Source organism: Rhinopithecus roxellana, chromosome 3, assembly GCF_007565055.1.
Source record: "Rhinopithecus roxellana isolate Shanxi Qingling chromosome 3, ASM756505v1, whole genome shotgun sequence".
NCBI classification, from domain to species: Eukaryota; Metazoa; Chordata; class Mammalia; order Primates; family Cercopithecidae; genus Rhinopithecus; species Rhinopithecus roxellana.
Genome location: NC_044551.1, coordinates 59,626,387 through 59,650,391, shown reverse-complemented (window position 1 = coordinate 59,650,391; position 24,005 = coordinate 59,626,387).

Sequence of the window (24,005 nt, the reverse complement as noted above, 5' to 3'; positions counted from 1 at the left end):
GAGATGGGCAGATTACCTGAGGTCAGAAGTTCAAGACCAGCCTGGCCAACATGGTGAAACTCCATCTCTACTAAAAATACAAAAAAATTAGCGAGGCATGGTGGTGTGCACCCACAATCCCAGCTATTTGGGAGGCTGAGGCAAGAGGATTGCTTGAACCTGGGAGTAAGAAGTTGCAGTGAGCTGAGTTCACGCCACTACACTACAGCCTGGGTGACAGAGGGGGACTCCGTCTGAAAAAAAAAAAAACAAAAAACCTCTCTTGTAGAGGTTAAAACTTCAGATGGTTTATCTCAGCCCTTCTTAAATCTATTTGTTTAATCAATCTGATATTGTTAACTTGTTTTTTGTCCCAGTTTCAGATATAACTATATTGTTTTCATGAAAAACATTTTAGGTACAGAGTGAAGCCAGCTGTATAAGCCAAGCTTCTGACATGCTAAAACAAAACACATTTTGGTACCTAGAGGTTTTCATCCCCTCTTGTAGGAAAGGGAACTAGAGAGGAAACAAAACTCTCTAGAGTACCATATTTACTTACATAATCTTCTTTCCCATTTAATACCTGTTACATCAAGCTATCACAGTCAAATTTCTCCTAGTCTAGCATTTTAAGCTTGGACAAGCATAGTTATGAGCAGGGATTACTGATTGTCCTTTTACCTTCTGCAAACAAGAGGACTGCTGGCTCTGTCCCTTGGCCCTCACTAGGCCTCCAGGGGGTCCTGGTAACTCCAGACTCTCATGAGGTGGGAAAATACATGGAAAAAGTTCAAACGAATGAAGATTTTCCTCCTCATCATTTGGAAACCTTGTGCTGGCCGAGAACGCCTGAACTTGCACAGTAAGCCCTGAGTGTGAGTCCAAAAGAATACCCTGTGACATTAACAAGACTGGACAGATAGCATATATGCTAACATGGAACAATTGCTAGCACATAATGTGAAGGGAGAAAACTCAACCGTATATATACAGTGCTACTATTTGAACAATAGAGTTGTACATCCATAGACTCTTTGTCCAAAAGAATACACACAAATTAAAAGAGTGGTTACCTCAGGGGAAGGGGTTAAGTATAGGGGCAGACTTGTTTTTCAACCTATATCATTTGCTAGTTTTGAATTTTTATTATAAAGAAGGTTTAAGCAATCAGTTGTAAGTTGGAGTCTGCATTGACAGCAGTGATGACCTCCTATCTGGATAATCTGCTCCCCCCAACTACGGAAGATCAGAAAACTGGGGAGAGATGTGACCTCAGGGTAGAGAAAGAGAAATCTAAAAAGAGTTCTGATAAGACATTTCCCAGATTAACATCCATGGCTTTCCCTGGTCACATCCTCCCGTAAAGACTTGTCCTCTTCACATATTAGCACAAAGGATGCAAAATGTAAAAAGAGTACCTAAAAAGTAAGAAACAAACCTACCAAAAAGAAAGCAGATTTAAAAAAAAAAAAAAAAAAAAAAAAAAAACCCTATTCCAAAAAAGAATCATTTCGGAAAAGATAAGGAAATTTTATATTGTTTTACTCTATTTATAAAGAAACGGAACTTAGGTTCTTTGGGGAAAGTAAAGAAGAAAAACCATAGAATCAAAGATTACAGGATGAAAGAATAAAAAGAAATTTTAAAATGAACTGAAGAAGTATTGGAAGAAACTTAAAATAATATGAACATAGGAATAAAAATCAGTCACACATTAGAGGTAGTGAGAAGAAAATATAATACTGAAAACAGGAATATGGAGGTATAGCTCAAGAAATTCATACAAAATTAAATAGAAAAGAATAGATAATAAAAGAGATTATAGAGAAGATACTGCATTAGAAGTAACCAGAAGAATAGATGATACTGAAAATATAGTCAGCGTAAGGATGTTCTTCATGTCTACGATCTTCCTAATGTGGAGAAACGAACAAATATTCAAAGATGTTGGCTGGGTGTGGTGGCTCACGCCTGTAATCCCAGCACTTTGGGAGGCCGAAGCATGCGGATCACAAGGTCAGGAGATCAAGACCATCCTGGCTAACACTAAAAATGCTAAAAAATATATAAAAATGCTAAAAAAAAAAAATGCTACTAAAAATGCAAAAAAAAAAAAAAAAAAAAAAAAATATTTAGCCAGGCGTGATGGCAGGCGCCTGTAGTCCCAGCTGCTTGGGAGGCTGAGGCAGGAGAATGGCGTGAACCTGGAAGGCAGAGCTTGCAGTGAGCCAAGATAGCACCACTGCACTCCAGCCTGGGCGACAGAGTGAGACTCAGTCTCAAAAAAAAAAAAAAAAAAAAAAAAAGAGATATATAAAAGAAAACCTGAAATACAGAAAAATATAAAAATCTACTGATTAAAATCTTTAGAACATAGAAATTTTGTTCAAGGAAAAATATAGTCTCAAGTTTGAACCCTATCTTAGTGGGGACCCTGAAGTTAAGAATAAAGAAAGAGTCCTACTGGCATTCAAAAATTAAAAACATGTTCCCCAAAAAGAGAAAATCCCTGACCTCAGTCTTCTCGATGGCAACATTCAGTGTAAAAAGTGGGTGAAACAATTTCTACAGAATTCTGATGGGGAAAAAAGTGTGTGGCCCAAGAAACATACGTTTTATGTTTAAAAGTAGCAGAAAAATAATTTTAATAATGCAGAATTCTAATAACATAGCACATATACAAGTCCTTAAAAAAAAAGACACTTTATGACAAAATCTAGCCAACCCAACCCAAAGATAAGTAAAAAGTGTTTAAAGTCATGTCATGAATGGGAAAGTCATGGACGAAAGAACTGTTGGTGACCACTGAGTGTATCATAACGCTCCCAGAGTTCAGCTTGGTATACTTTGTAAATCTCAGTAGTATAAAAAAATAATAAAAAGTAAGATGAGGGGAAGGAGCTGGAAGAAAACATGAAATATAACTTTTCCTCTTCCTTTATGATGTGGTATAAAAACTGTCCAAGATTGATAAAACAAAAATTAGAAGTTTATATCAAAATTTCAAATATTATTAGAAGACAAGGAAAAAGAAAGCACAGAACAAATAACAAAAAAAAAAAGTAAGGAAAAACATAAACACAACATATAAATATACTGTAACCAAATAAATAGTGTGACAAAATTAGATGTAACAGATACATCTGTTATTTAAAAATATGTAAATGAGGCAAACTTACCTACTAAAAGAAAAAGACTATCAGTCTGGATTAACAAAACTCATCTATCTTTCATGGTAATAATAAATATATATATATATAGGGGACTTGGACAGAAAATTTATGATACATTCATATGATAGAATATATGACAGTCATTAAGAAAGAATTTGATATATAAGAAATGATGTAGAAAAAAGTCCAATATAAATTAATAGAAAAATATTTCAAGAATAATACATATCATCCCGATTGCATTTTACAAAAGATATGTTGCGCACATATATTTTTATACATTTGCCTATATAAATGTGTTTGCCTATGTATAAATGTGTGTATGTTCAGAGGTTTAGCAGCAGGGGAGGGGGACTGGGACAGAAGTTTACCTCATAAGGAGGAGTATTTTATCCCTGACATTGTTTAGAATTACTGGTACATGGTGCTAATGAAAAAGCATATTTACGGCTGGGTGCGGTGGCTCACACCTGTAATCCCACCACTTTGGGAGGCTGAGGTGGGCAGATCACGAGGTCAGAGTTCAAGACCAGCCTGACCAACATGGTGAAACTCCATCTCTACCAAAAATACAAAAATTAGCTGGGCATGGTGGCAGGCACCTGTAATCCCAGCTACTCTGGAAGCTGAAGCAGGAGAATCGCTTGAACCAGGGAGGTGGAGGTTGCAGTGAGCCGAAATTGCACCACTGCACTCCAGACTGGGCAACAGAGTGAGATGCCATCTGAAAAAAAAAAAACATATTTACTTTTAGAAGGCTGTGTTATTTTTTACAATTCTCTTATAATAATGCACTTCCTTACTGCCTGCACCTGGGATACTCCATTTCAATCTCCTTTCTCTTGGGGGATGTGTGTGTGTGTGTGTGTAAAACGTCTGGCATAAAACACAAGTGTGTGTGAGAGTGAATGTGTATGTGTATTTCACAGCTGGACTCATGCATAACACCCAGTTAATGGTGTCACTAAGGAGCACAATTAGAGGATGTAAAATGAAGAGAGAGCTGACAAACTTTTCTGTACTATATAAAAATTTTACACTGGGAAATAACTCTTTACATTATAGTTTTTTCAATGAGAAAAATAAGAGTTCATTTTATTAATAACAAAAATAAAATAGTTGTGCATGGGAAGTAGTAGTTAATGTACTTGAACACTAAATTTAGTTTGGTGTTCCTGCCAGATATAGCAAAAACGAATGCAGCTTGGGCTACCCAGAGCTTATTTCAGATAAAAAAAAAACATACTTTTTCATCCATTTTCTAATACCTAGCCCAGAGCCTAGTGCACAAAAAAACATTCCATGAAGGTTTGTTGGGAGAATTAATACATTAATCTGGTCAAAGATTTTTTTTCCTATCAATGAATTTTAGGAAATGTAACATGACTCGTATAACCAGTAACACTTTCAAAAATAAACATACAAAAAATACAAAGGCACTTGCAAAATGACCCCTGTTCCATCAACTCTCAAGATTTTCAAAAGCGTAATATTCAGTCTTAACTCCTGCTAGTCTTTTCTTTAAGGACCTCAAAAGCATTCACTTGCTGCTTCCTGAATTAATATACAAATGGTACTTAGAGGATTCAGTGAAAGTGATGTGGAGCGTGTCCCTTAGACTATCTCTTTCAAGTGACAGATGTCTCGAGTAGCCTTTAGCAATTGCTAGGTTGCAGACAACTTCCAGTTGAGTCTCTCACAAGTGTATGAAGTGCTGTGTTTGTTGTTGTTGTCTAAAGAATCATCCATCCTCTTTAGACAGCTGGTGAGCTGGTGACAGAGTCGATGTTGCATTCATCTGCTTAAGGACTAATTTGCTCATTCCTGTGGCAGAAATAAAGTGGGTTCTTTTTCTTCTATCTAATGGGAGTTTACAAAAAGAGCCAGACTCACAGTGCAGGCAAAAAACCAATTAAGCTTTCATTCTACTTTCTATTCTCCCCAGACCCAGAGGGGAGGAAAAGGAAGTGTCCCCAGATGAAGTTAGGAGTTCAGGGTTATAATTTCTTACCACCTAGGCAGAGTTATGCTCACACTGATGGCAGAAAGGGACAGGTGATGCCATCTTAACATTTCATGGAGTCCCAGCAGGTGGAACAGCAGTGACTCGGACCCAACACAGATTCTGTTGGTTTAAGCTGACCCCAAGAGATGGGCATTGGGCTTCTCTTCAAATGAGACCACCTGAGTACCGTCCTGACTGTTGCTGAGTGACACTTTCAAATATAGGCTTACAAAACATACATATATACAGCTAGGAGACAGTCATGCCGTAATATGCTTATCATAGCATTGGCACAAAATCAAACTGCAGTATTCCAATCCTGCATTAACCAGGGTCATATCTAAGGCCACATACTTTTCCTACTCTACAAGACAGACTGGTGACCAAAGACAGGAAGTCTCATTGCACAGTGGCATTTTCATAGAGCTACCCAGGCCAGAGGGGAGATTGTTCCAGGGATCCCTACCATAATAATTACCTGTTGTGGATATTTATGGACTTAATTTCTACTTAGATACCAGATGAATGGAGGCTGACCAGAGAGGTAATGGCAGAAAGAACTAACATTTCTGTCCTTAAAGGGGGCTTTAAATCCACTTATGAATTTGGAAACATTACCCCCCTTGAGGGATCTGTTTCAATGCCACTTTCTCCAGATAGGCTTCTCCGTCATCCCTTCTTCTTGCTCCCCATGCAGGGATGGTGGTGGGAGGCTCTGAACTAGAAATTCTAGGACATGACTAGACCTTGTGGCAGATGTAAATGGACCTGAGGAGGTCTAACCATCTATCTCTCTCTCCTCTTCTCCCCCTGCTCTGTTTCATTTTCTATCCTTTGATGGGCTGAAGAGTGGTCAGAAGGTTTGGGTTTTAGGGGAGGGAGAGGTTCCCTTTAGACCTCCAGCCTCAGCCACAGACTTCCTCAGTGGGGTCTCTGGCACAGCATCATATCATAGTAACTGGAACTTGAATTCCTTTGCCATCGTCCTCTGGAAATACGCTTTCCTTGTAACATCACAAAGGAAGGGAGCTGCTTAGAGGTAGGGCCATGAGTGAATGCTCCATCCATAGCACCTTGCATGGCACCTTGCATATAGTGAGCAAGCGAATACTTGTTGAGCTGAGAGAGTTTGAAGTCTGTCACATGTAAAGAACTAAAGTTCCTGGTGAAAGTGACCTCGGTTTCCACAATGACAAAGCATCAGGAATAGCTACATCAAGGAGAATCCTCTGGAAGTCCTCTCAAGTGGAGCTGAATCAGTTGCACAGAATGGAGTCTGCTGACATAAAAAGTGTTCCATTCCAGTCACTTAAAGGCCCTCTATGGCTGTGTGTGGTATGTGTCCCCATGTAGGTATACAAGAGGACTTAATGCTTAACGTGTACACAAGCAAATATTTTATTATAATTGTTCTGAATTTATTTAATATTAATTAGGAAAAATATAAGTAATATATCAAAAATATGATTTCACAGATACTATAATAAGATTAAAGTGAATATTATAGTTGTTTCAGTAGATTTAAACAAGTTAATAATAACAGCATAATAATAAATATAAATCATAGTCTAGGTGATGTAAAGTCAAAATGATGAAGATGAGCCTATGAAAGACTGAAATTAGAAAAACACTGCCCATATCCCCTTCAGTTCATAGTGTATGCTGCTTGTAGACCTGGCCAATAGCAGAAAGTTGGAGACCTCCTATGATGGACAAAAGTCACCTTAGCATAGACCCTGAATGGTCTTTAAAGACTCAGTCACATCCAGTAGCTCTACTGAGTTACTTTTGAGGCTGAACTTATTGCCCTTGGGATGGAATCTTTATTCTTCATCTGTGCAGAGTTTCCAAAAGAGTGTCGTGTGGTGTGGCTGTACCAGATGGCTGGCTTTGCAACCTAGAAGAAGGCTTTCCAGGAACAGGATGGAAGATCGTATGGATTGTATGGGGGATCTGGGCTCTTTGGAGTTGGCCTACCTTGTCTATGCCTGGGATAGACCCTGGGCTACACCCTTGGCTTGAGGCTTTCCATTTCCCATTTTAAAATACAAAAACTGTCTGGGTGGAGTGGTTCATGCCTATAATCCCAACACTTTGGGAGGCCAAAGCAGGAGGATCGTGTGCATACAGGAGTTTGAGATCAGCCTGGGCAACATAGTGAGACTCTGTCTCTATAAATAAAGTAAAATATTCATAAAACTTAAAAAGAAAAAGATGAAACTTGGTGATATGATGCACATTTTTTAAAAGAAATATAACCTAGAACTGTAACAAATAGAGTGATAGGAGTAAGATCAAGTCTGCTGAAGTGAAAGAAAGCCCAGCGAGTAAGTACGTGCCCAGAGCATGTGAGGAGTCAAAGCTGAGCCATGGATGGGCAGGCTGAGAGTCTTTGAGGCAGGGCTGGTCAATCACCAAGCCTAGGAACAAGTAGCCCTCATGGTCCATCCTAAGGCATGATTGTATTGTTTCAGAAGAATAATAGCTTGAGAAGGTATTAGATTTTACCTTTAATGGCAAAAACCATAATTACTTTTGCACCAACCTAATAATATGTTCATGGCAGTGAGCTATGATGTCACAATGAGGATGAAATCAAGACTGGGGATGCAAGGTAGAGAATATTGTCGAAATCCTAGTACAGGCTAAACTCTGTGAGCTGTGATCAGAATACTTGGACATTCTGGCACCAAGGGTGTGGTCAGGAATGGAAACTCCTCCCCAGGACCAGACACGTCCTAGGTGGAGACCTAGGATGCTGCCATGCCCCGGGTCCCCTTCTAGGCAAAACAGACATGGGGTGGGTCCTGACACATACACTGTCATATTTGTATCAAGAAAAGCTGCTACTCTGTGTCTTTAATATAGATGTTGGTAAAATAATATAACAAAAAAAGAAAAGAAAAGCTGCTACTCAAGCAATGTCAACTAGACCCAGAATTTGGGGAAGCAATTCCTTGAGGATGCTCAAATGTAAGAGATGGAGGGAATAAGGAGCAGGGGAAAACAGCCACAGCAGAGGAAAACAGCAGCAGCAGAGGCAGTGATAGCTCCAAGACTGACAGGCTAAGCGTCAAGCACAAGAGAGTCACTGGAGCCAGGAGCCAGAACCTCTATTATAAGGAAATGCCAAGCTGATCACTGCAGAACCATGTCCCAGATCTCCAGGAGTCTTGACTGCACAGCTGCTGAGACATCTGCTGTCCCCTTAATTCCAGTGACTTTCACATAGCCTTCCGATCCTGGAGCATGGCTTTGGTCCTCAAGTCTGGGAGAGCCTAATTAACACACAAGGGGCCTAAATGGAACAAGGCTGTGGGTCATACCAGGTACCTATGGTCAGTTGTCACACAGGCATCATGAGGGCCAGCTGAGACAATCAAGGGTGAGGAAGTGGGTACAGAGGAGCCAGGACACTGCTGATACTGATGATATTAATAGTCCCAAACAGATGTGTAAGGCAGGTGGTCAAAAGTCAAGAGCTAGGAGTGACATAAAGAGAAGGGCAGATTCAAAGCATTAGCTCCAAGGAAGACTTTAACAGCCACCACCAAGTAATAAATCTCAGTAACTCCTCTTGTAGCTCGTCTCAGATATTGTGGCCTCTTTGAAAGCCTTCAGTGACCTTCCTCCGGGCTTGGTTAGGCCCCCTTTCTCTAGCATCCTATACTTACCCCTTCTGCAACACTTGCCACACTGTATTGTTATCGTCCTCTTCCCCCGTTAGGATACAGACTATTTTTAATACCAGTATGTACTGGAAGAGAGAGAGAGATTAGGTGAACTTGGACTGAACCAGCAAAGTTCCACACAGCCAAGTCACTTGGAGATCCCAAAGAGTGTGTTATCACAGAGTTGCAACTATATTTCAAAAATTAGCTCATGTTTACTGGTACTTTTAAGCTGATGATGCAGGAGGGTGCTTTTGTCAAATCCCCTTCACTGTGTCAGCATGGCACTTCTTTTTCTCTCCATGAAGTTCCATCCTCCCTAGTCTTTGAAGTCACTGTCAGCTTGACATGAAAAATGTCCTCTAGAAAATGTAATCCCTAATTACATCCATGAAAAACCACCAGCTCTCAAATGTGGAATGATTAACCACAAGAAAACAAATTTTCGATAATAATTTTCTAGTCCTTGGTTTTCCACAAAAGTTGGTTGTCAGCCTATGCACTGGGTTTTCTTTGAGTCCTTTAATGTTTTACCCACCACCAATTCCCAGGAGAAATCCTCTAACAAAGTTGGCATTCTGTATCAAGAAAAGTCTTGACTCCATGTCACCTGAATTGCTCTCCTTGGTTTCTCTTCCAAGCACACAACTTCTTTCAAAGCCCTTCATGTTAAGCTCCTGCATTTTCTTGACTTCGGAACTTTCAGTACTGGATTTTCCTCACACTCCACCCTGCTGTCTCTACCTTCTGAGTTTCTTCCACCCAGAGCTTTGCATGCTATCCTCCTGTGAGGTCAGTCATGAGGCAGGGCCCTATGCTTCTTGCTATGCACCATTCGTGTGGACCTCAGGCCACCGGAGGTGGGAGGTTATGTGTGACAGAAGGTGGACCTCTCATGTTTCCCAGGACTCCTCCATCCCTCTCAGAGAATGTTCTCCAGGGGTTGTCATCTCTCTATTCCACAGACAGCTATGAAGCCCCTGCTGGGTCCCCTGCTCTGCACTAAGGCTGAGGTGGGGACAAAAAACAATCAGATAGGCTGTCAGGCTCCTCGGTCACATCAGGCTAATGCCTTCCATTCAAGTCCCAGTTCAATTGTCACCTTTTCTGTGAAGGCTTTCTTGACTAGTACTCCCTCCTCTTTGACCCCATAACCCTCTGTTCATATTTCTGTTATCATGCTCATCCTGTGATAGGATTTAAGGGAAACTACAAATGACATCCCTCCCCTGTGCTTTTGGAATCAATTGAGAAATGCACATGAGTCTGAGAGATGGAGCTCACAATATCAGCTTCATTATATAACAGATGAAGCTGGATGCGGAAAAGCGATGCACCTGAAGCCAAACGAGCTTCCTAATATGCCACACACCCCCAGTACACTCATCCTGTCTTTGTCCTGACTTACTCGCCTGGCCACCCAGAGCTGCTGGAGCACTTCAGGCCTCCTGTGACAGAGTAAATCTCTTGTCACACAGAGAATGCATGCATGTGTACCTGCTAAGAGGAAGCTATTTTCAAAGAGAAAGAAAAAGGGCCATGTGAGAATGGGGACCTTGAACTTAATACATCCTTCTTTCCCATGTGGATCAGTGGATGTTAATTTCTCCCCTTCCCAGCAAACAGGTAAGTCACTGCTCCTGCTCCAGGAAAGAGGAGGTGAGAGGTGGCAAGCAGGGCAGAATATTTCCAGTATCCTCAAGAAGGCTGGGGCAGAGACATTAGAAATGTAAGAAAATAGCACACACGTACACATGTACACACGCACACAGCCCTAAGGACTATAATTTTCTGCACAAAGTTCTGTTTCTTATGCTGGACTTTGAGCTTTTCAAGAGCAATAACTATCTCATTCATTTTTGTATAAAAGGAAAATGAAAAAAAAAAAGTCCTGGCTGCCACATAGGCTTATTCGATAGATCTGGCTGGACAAATAAATGTGGAACACCACCTCTCCTGTCCTTTAGGCTATTTGCCTACCTATGGGAGGGAGGTAAGTGCTATGTACTTTCAGACCTCACTGCTAATGAGGTCTGAAGGGATGAGAAATCCTCTTGGCCACAGCTGGTCTGTAGATTCCCTCCACATCTGCTGGCATCCCAAGATAACCAGGGTCCTTCTAACTGTCTTGGCTGCATCTCATGAAGTGACTGGGACACTGTCACCTTCTTCCCCTCCCACAATGGTAATCCGTGCCCAGAGATCTTTAATGTTACTATTATCACTATTTTGGGGCACCACAAACTGTACCTATGATAGAAGATGGTGAACTTACTCAGTAGTTGTCTGTGTTCTGACTGTTCCACCGACTGGCAATTCCCCCATCTCTCCCCTCTCTTCTGGTCTCCCTGTTCCCTGAGACACAACAATACTGAAATTAAGCCAGTGAATAATCCTATAATGGCTTCTAATTGCTCAAGTAAAAGGAAGAAGTTGTATATATCTCACTGTATTTATTTTTCTTTTTATTTATTTTTTGAAAGAGATTCTCAGTCTCTCACCCAGGCTGGAGTACAGTGGTGTGATGTCAGCTCACTGCAACCTTCACCTCCTGGGTTCAAGTGATTCTCGTGCCTCAGCCTCACAAGTAGCTGGGACCACAGGCGTGCACCACCACACCTGACTAATTTTTGTATTTTTGGTAGAGACGGGATTTAACCATGTTGGACAGGCTGGTCTTGAACTCCTGACCTCAAGTGATCCATTCTCCTTGGCCTCCCAAAGTGCTGGGATTACAGGCATCAAAATCAAAGTTAGAAATGATTAAGCTTCCTGAGGGAGGCATGTTGAAAGCCAAGATGAGCAAAAAGCTAGGGATCTTGGGCCAAACAGCCAAGTTTTGAATGCAAAGGAAAAGTTCTTGAAGGAAATTAAAAGTGTGACTCCAGTGAAAACATAAATGATAACAAGGCAAAACAGCCTTACTGCTGAGATGGAAAAGTTTAAGTGGTCTAGAAAGAAGATCAAGTCAGCCACAACACTGCCTTAAACCAAAGCCTCGCCCAGAGCAAGGCCCTAACACTCTTCAATTCTATGAAGGCTGAGAAAAGTGAGAAAGCTACAAAAGGAAAGTGTGACGCTAGCAGAGATTGATTCACGAGGTTTAAGAAAACGAGCTGTCTTCACAACATAAAAGTTCAAGGTGAGGCAGCAAGCGCCGATGCAGAAACTGCAGAGAGTTAACCAGAAGGTCTAGCTAAGATTATTGATGACGGTAGTTACCCTAAACAACAGATCTTTCATGTAGATGAAACAGCCTTATATTGGAAGAAGATGCCATCTAGGACTTGCCTAGTTAGAGAGGTGAAGTCAATGCTTGGTTTCAGAGCTTCAAAGAACAAACTGACTCTCTTGTTAGGGGCTATGCAACTGGTGACTTTAAGTTGAAGCCAAGACTCATTTACCATTCTAAAAATCCTAAGGCCCTTAAGAATTATGCTGAATCTAATTTGCCTGTGCCCCATAAATAGAAAAACAAGGCCTGGATGACAGCACTTCTCTTTACAGCATGGTTTACTATTTTAAGCCCCTGGTTGAGACCTATTTCTCAGAATGGAAAGATTCCTTTCAAAATATTGCTTCTCATTGACAATGCGCCTGGTCACACAAGAGCTCTGATGGAGATGTACAAGGAGATTAATGTTGTTTTCTTGCCTGCCAACATAACATCCATTCTGTAGCCCATGGATCAAGGAGTAATTTTGACTTTCAAGTTTTATTATTTAAGAAATATATTTTGTAAGGCCATAGCTGCCATAGTGATTCCTCTTGTGGATCTGGGTAAAGTATATTGAAAACCTTCTGAAAAGGATTCACCATCCTACATGCCATAAAGAACATTTGTGATTCACAAAAACAGGTCAAAATATCAACATTAACAGGAGTTTGGAAGAAGTTGATTCTAACCCTCATGGATTACTTGGAAGGGTTCAGAACCTCAGTGGAGGAAATAACTGAAGATGTGGTAGAAATAGCAAAAGAACTAGAATTAGACCCATAAAATGAATTGCAATCTTATGATCAAACTTGAAAGGATGAGGAATTGCTTTTTATGGATGAACAAAGAAAGTAGCTTCTTGAGATGAAATCTATTCCTGAAGATGCTGTGAATGTTGCTGAAATGACAACAAAAATTTTCAAATATTGTTTAAAGGTAATTGATAAAGCAGTGGCAGGATTTGAGAGGACTGACTGCAATTTTGAAATAAGTTCTACTACGTGGTTAAAATGCTATTAAATGCATCACAAGCTACAGAGAAATCTTTTGTGAAAGAGAGTCAGTCAACATGACAGACCTCATTACTGTCTTATTTTGAGGACTTTCCATAGCCACCCAACCTTCAGCAACCACCACCCCAATCAGTTAGCAGCCATCAACAAGCAGGTAAAACCCTCCACCAGCAAAATGATTGTGACTCGCTGAATGTTCAGATGATAGTATTTTTTAGCAACAAAATATTTTTTAATCCAGGTATGTACACTGTTTTTTAAACATAATGCTCTTACACATTTAATAGACTACAGTATAGTATAAACATAATTTACATGCACTGGAAAAGCAAAACTAAATCATGTGACTCCATGTATTGAGATATTTGCCTTATTGCAGGGGTCTGGAACCAAATCTGCTGTATCTCCAAAGTACATTTATAGTCAGTAGGAAACATGTGGCAGACTAGAAAACAGAAGTGGCCTGCAAATATGTCTGCCTTTTGTCTTAAAAGCCTAAGCCCACAGAGAAGTCATATTTGGTAAATATAAATAGGGTTTCTACAAAAAATGTAAAAGGATCAGAGTTTCCTTATTTTTAGATATTTTCCTTCAGGTTTGTGTTGAAGAGTGGAAGGGAAAGAGAGAAGGAAGAAAAGGGTGAAAGGGAGGGAGAGAAGACGGGACAAAGAAAGAAGGAAGAAAAGGAAGGAACAGAGATCAATTGTTCTGTGGGTTATAAAAGCAAAAATGAGCCAAGTCCTGGCAGCCACAATGGAAAAGCAAAAAGACTCCAGAGAAAAATGACTGCATAGTGCATTATGGCAAGTTGGACTAGAATCAAAGCCAAAGTTGTCTATGTGTCAAGCACAGCTCAGAGGCAGCAGAGAATCACCACACCTAAGAACCATGGGAACCAGGACGACCGTGTTCACAATGAACCCGACCTGGGTGGGCTCCGAGGACCAATGAGCCTGCATTCTTCAACACCCTAATTCAAACTTGAAGGTTTATGCCTGCTGCATGAGGACTAATTTTTCTATGAAGACAACATTGTCTGATTCCATATGAAGAAGGCATATCCCTCTATTAGCATGAATTTGACCCTGTTCCTCATAGAAACAATAACCCTAGTGCTACTGCGCAAAGGAGCACGTGACTATACTCAGGGTCCCTGTGTATCTGTGAATTGCACTATCTAATAATGGTTCCCAACAGATTTTTTAAAATTACTAAATTGCTGCCCCAGTGAAAGAACAGAGGTGGAGATGGGGACCAGGTCTTAGGTCATCTTGCAAAATTACTGAATGACAGACTCAGCCTGAGGGTGAACTGGATATAACCAGCACTGACCAGCACAGCTCAGTCTCTATGCATCCCACCAGGCCAGGGAACTGCTGAGTGAGAGAGACCAAGACTTGGAACTCTGAAGAAGGTAGACGCAGCTGAGCAGAAAGAAGGTAGCAAAGGAGCTTATGCCTAGCCCCCCGGGAGGGCAAACCTCGTGTGAATCACCAGCAATCATGAACGTCTGTTTTATTTAGGCCAGTATGGAGAAGCAGAGTTGCGTAGTTGAAAGAGCACAAGTTTTGGTGCTGTATCTATTAACTTGAACCTTAACTCTGCCACTCATTAGCTATGTGCCGTTGGGCAAGTTAGTTAACTTCTCTAAGTCTTTGTTCCCTGAGCTCTAAAACAGGATTACAGCAGTACCTAATTCAGAGGAATTGTGGAGTGGGTTGAGTGAGATGTAGCACATCGAGCTTCTAGCACAGGGATATCCAATCTTTTGGCTTCTCTGGGCCACATTGGAAGAAGAAGAGTTGTCTTGGACCACACGTAAAATACACTAACGCTAATGATAGCTGATGATGACCTAAAAAGAAAAAAAAATCTCATAATGTTTTAAGAAAGTTGACGAATTTGTGTTGGGCCACATTCAAAGCTATCCTAGGCTGCGGATTGGACAAGCTCATTCTAGCATTTCTAGCACAGTATTACAGTATTTGGCACAGAGCCAACGATCAAGGATCAATAAAGAGCAAAGATGGTCATTGCCACTAGAATGCCATGGAGACTCCACAGTGTCATAATTCAGAATGTCGGTCAGGAAGAGCACAGGGCCCTGGAGCCAAAATGCTTAAGTTAAAGTCCAGGCTCGATCCAGGCTCTGTGACCCAGAGCCAGTTGTTTAACCTCTCTGGGCCTTAGTTATATAAACAGAAAAATGGGTCAATATCAATACCTGTCTCCTTCATGTTAAATTGATCTAAATTTAGCCTGAGCTTGCCTCTGCAATTGGGTCCTTCGTAAAGAGCAAGGAACTGCAGCCTGGCTTAGTGTGGAAACTAACTGAAAGCCTAATTTAGGAGTATACTTTTGTAACAAACAGCTGAGTCTCAGCCCATTACAGCAGCTGAGTTTCAGTCATTCACAGGCAACCAACGGATTCAAATAAGGCAAGCACAAGCTGTAACCAATTAAGCTATACACCTCACTTCCGTTTTCCATCCATAAATACTGCCTGACCATGTTGCTGGCCAGAGTTCTTAGAACCTGTTCTGGTTTTGAGAGCTGCCCAATTTGCAAATTGGTTTTTTCTCAATTAAACTCTGCTAAACGCTGAGGGTTTTTTCTCCCCACTTTTAACATTGGTTAGTAGGAGATGGAAGTGCTTGGGGGTGCCAGCAAGGCATCGGAACAGGTTTGGCACATGGTTCACAGGATAGGTTACATACGTCAGGGTATAAACGGCTATGTCACTTTTTGCACACTCTGTTTAGGAGTAGAGGAAAAGGCCGGGTGCAGTGGCTCACACCTGTAATCCCAGCACTTTGGGAGGCCAAGGCGGGCAGATCACGAGGTCAGGAGATCGAGACCATCCCGGCTAACACAGTGAAACCCCATCTCTACTAAAAATACAAAAAAATTAGCCAGGCATGGTGGTGGGCGCCTGTAGTCCCAGCTACTCGGGAGCTGAGGCAGGAGAATGGCATGAACCCAGGAGGCGGAGCTTGCAGTGAGTCGAGATTGGGCCACTGCACTCCAGCCTAGGTGACATAGCGAGACTCTGTCTAAAAAAAAAAAAAAAAAAAAGATGAAAAGAGATGTTCATGAAAATATTTTGTCAAATGGCTAATATTAGAATAAAGCTTCCCTTATTAGGAAAATTCACTTTTCCTGTATCATTTCACTTCAACAGATGACCTCATACTACTCACCAGCAAGCAGTCTTTGCAGGTCTTTATTATTGAGCCCAGATGAAAGTATGATTAGGGACAGGCTGACCTGAGTCAGACTGCCTGAGTCCAAGTACTGGTCCTGAACTTCCTGGCTATGCAAACTTAGGTTAGTTACCTTCCCTTTGTTTCAGTTTCTTCTACCTGTAAAATGGAAATGATAAAACCTGCCTCTAAGGGTGGCTATGAAGGACAGCACCTGGCACATCACACTCGAAAAAATGCTATCAGTTACTGCTATTAGGAGTTGAAATAACTACCGGTAATTTAATTGGGATTGTTATTCTCATTCCCATTTTACAATCAAGAAAACCAAGGCAGCAAGTTGTTGCAGGAGTTGGCTGCAGAAGCAGCCTTCTGTTTAGCTGCTTATTCATTAAACTCCACTCTGAACATAAGATTGATTTTTGGTGTGTGGGTACCAGTTGTGAATAGCTTTATTTTCCCCTGGTGCATTTCAGAAACAAGGAGGTCAGTATTCTATGACAACTCACCTACCACTTCAGACTTGATAGACTCCTTTCAGTTTCCTCCATAAAAATAAAAGCGTGGCGCACAGAATAGAATGATATTGGAAAATTTCCCCAATGAAGTGAGACCTAATTGTGGAAAATAGGAGCCAGCCTTCAACTTGGCTTCTGCTCAACCTAGAGACAGAATATAGTGATGTCATCGCTCCCCACCCCACCCAGGCCTTTCTGTACATAGTTGACAAAGAAAAGAAAATGGACAGAAGAGAACGAGATTCCACTGCTTCATTACGTGATAAGAGCATGTGACCATAGAGTAGTTTATACCCTACATCCCAAAAGGAACTCCTGCCAGGAAAATACATCTTTTTCCTCCCCAACAGCCTAGAATCTTCCAGTCTATCTCTGATGCTTCTGGAACTTGAAGTCCAGATCCACCTTCTGATACCTTCTAGAAAAAAAAAAAAAAAAGGTGGTTTTGTTTTTCAACCATAGCAACTTTGTTCTCCCTCTCTCTGAACACATGAGCAGCTGCCAGGATCATGCATCCTTTAGGCTGATCTGCAAGTGTCAAACCCAAGATGACCATGGCTCTCAGGGGACCCAACACGGAGGTGTCAGCCATGGCTGCTCTCACTCCTCCTTTCCAGAGTCTGCAAGAGTTCAGCTTGATCCACCCAAATCAACTACTAGCCAAGCATGGACTTAAGGCAAAGCAACATTGGTCTCTCATTGGAGCTCATGGTAATCATTTTATCTGTAAGCTCTGAGGAGTTACCAGAAACTAAAGAAAGCACTGTCATGTAATAATAAAAGCATCCTTTTACAGTGTGCTTACTTAAGCAGCAGGAGGCATGCTAAGTACTTTATATACATTATATAATTTACACCCAATCCCAACCTATGAAGTTGTTTCCCATCTATAAGAAAGCTAAGGCTTAGAGAGCTCAAGTCACTTGCCCAAGGTGGTACAGCTAGCAGACGGCAGGGTTGGCTCTGCTTCCAGGGCCCATGATTTATCCACTGCATTGTAACTTCTAAGACATAGCATCCACCGCAGATGTCACATATTCTCTCCAGAAGGTAGCTTTCCAGCATCATTCATTCAACAGATTTTTAATAAACATTTTAAATGTGTCAGACGCTGTGCTGGGTACAGGGGACGCAAAGGTGAACAGGAGGCTTACAGCTCACTAAAAGTAGACTAAGAAATAACAGTCTGTAAACAATGAATCCTGTGAAAACAGACAGCTGAATCCTTAAGTATATTTCAGGAAATCCAGGAATAAAATAGGCAGGTGGTGACTTTCTACTTGGAGCTCTGGAACATTGGAAAGCCCTGCAGATAAACCCACAGAGGATCAATTACCATTTGAAGAGTCCAGAACACTGGGCTAGAGAGCAGCTTTCCAGGATCCTGTACATCCCAGCAGTTGTGGGGAGAGCAAATCCTGGCCATGCTCCAGGGAAAGAGCTTGATGGAGTCTTACGGACGTCAGTGTGAGATCCAGCTATGGATGGCAGCGTGGTCCCAAGATGTGGGCCCAACCTACTTCAGCAAATGTTGGTGGGGGGTCTTCACCAGAAGCCGATGATCAAGACCAGACAGCACACAGAACATGAAAGTCAGCTCAAATGACCATAAATCCAAGCATGTCCTCAGTGCCACTGCATTGTAATGTCCCCACAAAGGGAAGAACAGTCTTGCCCCACCAAGGAGTGGTGGGGGGAGTGAGAAATACCTGAATGTGACTGAGCTTAAACCCAAATAGATTGAGAAATTACTGAATTGGACTGAGTTGACTTGGGCATGACTAGATTGGGCTTCCTGTACCAGTTACCGTAGTGACTAGTGGTAGAAATCTAGTAAAGCTAAAGGGAAACTTAAAAAGCTACATTTTTACACATGAGAAGTGTGAAACTAACTCCATACATGTTAGCAGTAGTTCAAATGATGATGTTCAGACCATACAGCAGAAAAGGAGCTGGAGACAAGTGTCACAGGTTAAATTGTGTCCCTGCAAAAACTCAGATGCTGAAGTCTTCACCCTCACTTCCTCAGAATATGACCCATCAGACAGGGTAATGCCAGATGTAATTTGTTAAGACATGGTCTCACAGGAGCAGGATGGGCTCCCAATCCAATATGGTGGGAGACCTTATGAAGATGGAGACACAGAGAGAATGCACTAAACACAAAGGCAGAGAGCGGGGTGATGTGCCTACAAGCTAACAAATGCAAAGTGACAGCCACCTACCAGAAGCTAAGCAGTTAGGCAGGGAACAGTGTCTCCCTTACAGCCCTCAGAAGGAACCAACCCTCCAACACCTTGACCTCAGATGTCCAGCCTCCAGAAATGTAAGACAATAACTTGCTGTTGTTCAGGCCACCCAGTTTGGGGTATTTTGTTATGGCAGCCCTAGCAAACTAATTCAATGGGAAGCCACATTTTTGTTCACTCATTATCCATTTCCCATGTACCTTGTAGGCACCAGGCAAAGCACAAGGCACTCTGAGGATGTGGAACTACTCATTGCCCATGACTGTTATTCTCATCTTAGAGCCCATAAGCTCGTTCGTGCCCCCTCAGTCACAGGAGGCTGCTGCTAGGAGTCACCAGGCTCCTCTGGAGACCTAGGTCCTTCCAAGGTGACTGGAAGTGGAACCCCTGGGGTCACATAAGCCCACGAAGCCTCCCGCTCCTGTTCCCTGGTTCCTGCCCAATACCTAAGTCCCTCTGATTATCTGTGTTCTCTGCCAACCATGCACTTCATTTCTCCTGACCTGATCTTCTCATATAACACTGACACCTCGGCTTTCCTGAAACTCACATTCCAGGAAAAACAGAGTCCCCAGCCCTCACCCTTTTAACTAAATGCCTGCTCTGCCTCCCAGCTGTAACTGAAACCGAACTCTGACCTGATGATCTCCTTTCTTCATCTGGACTCTGTCTTTCCCCACCCCCTGGTACTTCAAGGTGTAAGGGGTGCACATGGGGGAATACTATGTCCCCTGACAGAAAACCAGGCCTCACTCTTTGCTCCTTCCCTCACTCTCTTCTGGAAGCAACAACTCTCCACCTTCTGCGATGGGGGCCTGGGCACCATTCTTCTCTTTGCCTCTGCCCTTGTAGCCTGGGAAATCCTTACCCGCTCTCTAGGAGTGGAGAAAGCTTCTGCTGACCCATCGTCTTTGCCTACTGTTTAGTCCAGGGCCTTAGCTCATAGAGGTTCAGGGCATCTTTTTCTCTCAAGACGTTGCTATTGTTTTGATATTTAAGATCTTATTTTAATACTTCAAAGCAGAACAAAGAAGCTTCTTCCTCTTTGCATTCCCTGCCATGATGTCCTAATCTTCCCTGATGCAATGGATGCCTCATGAACATGTCCATGAAAAGAACGTATCCACAAAAAGAATAGATTTGCTATTTTTCTGCCCCAGCTCCCTGCTGCCAGACAATGAGGTGGGAGGTGAGCAGTTGACTGGGAGACAGCATAAGAAAATATTCAACGCTTCACCAGGAAAAAAAAAAAGTGTACAGAGATAACATTTGGAATCATTTGCAATGTTTTATTCTTGTTGCAGTTTGTCCCATAGTGACCTGCATTTGTACCTACGTCAGTGCAGAGAAAAGACAAAATTCAACTGAGTTTCTTAGCAGACAGTTTTAAATTCATAATAGAGTTGGTAGTCTCAATAATCTAGGGCCTATTGATTTGCAAGAACCTGGCGAGAGGAAGAAAATATGATAAAAATCCAACAGAGACTTCATCTCAGGGAAGCTGCTGGGCTTCCTGATGCTGTCCATGGAGCAGAATCCAGCTCCCCAGGGCCCTGAGGGTGTGTAAATAAACCCCAAAACCCAGACTAGCCCTTGGGGAAAGAGGAGAAGGAGGAACAGTGAAGCCCTAAAATGATAAACACTGAAGTAACTGCATGTGTCTTCAATTGTCTAGAATCTATACAAGCTAAACTCTAGATAAAGTTTCTACTACCCAGAAGAATGCGGAAGCTAAATTTTTAGAGAAAAGATTCTGAGTTACATTTCTGCTCCATACTTGAGGTGTGAGTCACATCCACTATAGCACTAAACCACCCATCCCAATTCCAGGCTTGCAGCCCATTATTCACAGCATATTCCCTGAACAGTGTCCTTCCCAGCATTTTAATGATCTCTTATTGTACTTAAAAATCACAATTCCTTACCCTGACTTAACAAGGTAAAGTCTTCCTGCCTGGATGGTCTTTGCTTTTGTACCTCGATGGTCTCTGCCTTCCTGCATCATATGGTCTTTGGCTTCCTGCATGGATGGTCTCTGCCATCCTGCATGGATGATCTCTGCTTTTGTGCCTGGATGGTCTCTACCTTCCTGAATGGATGGCCTCTGCCTTCCTGTGTGGATTGTCTGCTTTCCTGCATCATACGGTCTCTGTCTTCCTGCCTGGATGGTCTCTGCTTTTGTGCCTCGATGGTCTCTGACTTCCTGCATGGATGGTCTCTACCCTCCTGCCTGTGGTCTCTACCTTCCTGCATAGATGATCTCCAACTTCCTGGATGGATGGCTCTACCTTCCTGTCTGGATGATCTCTGCCTTCCTGCCTGGATGGTCTCTGCCTTCCTGCATCATATGGCCCCTGCCTTCCTGCATGGATGGTCTCTACCTTCTTGCAAGGATGGTCTCTATCTTCCTCTTCAACTGTGCATTGTGCCTCTCTCCCTTTAGCTTACCACTCTCCAAACTTTCCCTCTCCCACCTCATGCTTTCCAATACTCTGTCCCAGGGCCTGATTACATACTCCTCATAAGGCTCCCCATCCTTCAGATCAGGCTGAAATGTCACCTCTTCAGAGAAGATTTCCTTGACCATCAGGTGGTTCCATGCCTACCCCCACAGTTCACTATCTCAGCACTGAGAGTGTTTCCTTCATAGACTAAATCTATCTGTAATTGTTTCATTTGTATGTTGTTGTCTTTCACCTCAGTGTGTAAAGTCCCTGAAGGTGTTAAATTAAGTTTAACCTAAAGCTTCCTCCTTACATATTTTAATTTCAGACTAAAGGTCTCTGCCTGCATAGTGAACTGTAACCCAACTGGATGTGTAAACAGGCTGTCACCTACTCTTGTACCAATCACCTAGTTTTGGCAAATCAAAGATGGCCAACTGTTTAAATCATATTCAAATAAGCAAACACCAAGCTGTAACCAATTTAGCTGTTTATGTACCTCATTTCTGTTTTCTATATGTCACTTTCCTTTTTCTGTTTATAACTCTTCTTCAACCACGTGGCAATGCCAGAATGTCTCTGAACCTGTTCTGGTTCAGCAATGCCCAATTCGCAAATCATTCTTTGCTCAGTTAAACTCTGTCACATTTATCTGAAAGTTTTTCTTTTAACAAGGGTAAAGACCATATCACTCCTGTTTAATCTCTTATTTCCAAGGACTATCCCAGTGCCATGTACTCATAAGTATTTGTTAAGTGAAGGAATAAATGAACCCCAGCTTATCACCAATGTAACTTCTTTGATGGAGCAAGAAGAGGGAAGTTTTCTCTGCTGATGTGGGTAATGCCTCCACAACATCTGTTTATAGTACCCTAAGGAGAATTTTGCTTTAATAAGTGCAAGAATTTACATTTCCAGGAAACACATGTGGCTACTAGTGACATTAAACTGGTGGTGAGCCACCCTTTCTGGCTGAGAGCCAACTCAGGAAAAACATAAATGTTTATGATCAGCATTTTAAAATTTAATGTGAAAGTAACTTTACTGAATCCTATGGGGTGGAGGGAGTGGTGTATATTTTTACCATTGATACAATGTACTTTATTGATCAGAAAAATATCAGTGAGCAATACTTTAGTGGCATTACTTTTTTGTCACTAAAATGCTAATATGAGCAGCAATCTGTAGACATCTGTGATACAATAAGAAATAAATATTTGGTCTTTGTCCCAGGTTCCTGACACAGAGCTTCTAAAACCCTGAATTTCCTAGTGATAGGGGTAATAGGAACATCTTTTGTTAGTCATAACAAGCCCCTTTCAAATGTATCTGAGTTTATGCTAATAAGGTGACTCTTGGTGGGCCCCTAAATAGCTTCAGGATGAAGGCTGATTGCCAGAGGAATCAACCATGGGATTAGACAGTTGAAACTATCAGTCCTACCTGGGGACCTTAGGAGAGGGGATAGGGCTGGAGATTGGTAATATGGTTTGGCTCTCTCCTCACCCAATCTCATCTTGAATTGTAATTCCCATAATCGCCATGCCTCACAGGAGTGACCCAGTAGGAAGTAATTGAATCATGAGGGCAGTTACCCCCATGCTGCTCTTTTCGTGATAATGAATGAGTTCTCATGAGATCTGATGGTTTTATAAGGGGCTTCTCCTCCTTTTGCTCTGTACTTCTTCCTACCATCATGTGAAGAAGGACATGTTTGCTTCCCCTTCCACCATGATTGTATGTGTCCTGAGGCCTCCCCAGCTATGCAGAACTGTGAGTCAATTAAACTTCTTTCCTTTATAAATTATCCAGTCTGGGACAGTCCTTTATAGCAGCATGAGAATGGACGAATACAGTTGGATTCAATCATCAATGGCCAATGATTTAATCAATCATGCCTCCATTACAAAAAAAAAAAAAAAAAAAAACCCTCTAAACAAATAGGTTTGGAGATCTTTGGATTTGGTGAACACAAGGAGGTGCTGGGAGGGTGGCATACCTGGAGAAGGCATGGAAAGCCCATGCCCTCCCCCATACTTTGGTCTATGCCTCCCTTCCATTTGGCTGTTCATGCATCATGTCCTTTATAATAAACCATTAATACTAAGTAAAGTGCTTTCCTGAATTCTGTGAGTCATTCTAGAAAATTATTGAACCTGCAGAGTGTATTGTGGGAACCCTCTGAATTTACAGCCAATTGGTCAGAAGTGCCAGTGACAACCTGGGACTTGTGACTGGCATCTGAATGTGGGGACAATCCTGTGGGACTAAATCCTTAATTTGTGGAATCTGATGATGACTCTAGGTAGATAATGTCAAAACTGAATTGAGTTGTAGGACCCCCAACTTGTGTCTGAGAGTTAAAGTGGCATTGGAAAAGACCATGCATTCAGAGTCAGAAGTGTTGTGAGTAAAAACAGTTTAATATTTTGTCTTCCCCCTTATGTGTATATCAGACTTTAAAGTCATGATCTCCAAAGTAAGATAAATGCAACCCAGAGGTGCACAAGATCATTCATTGGGTTATGAG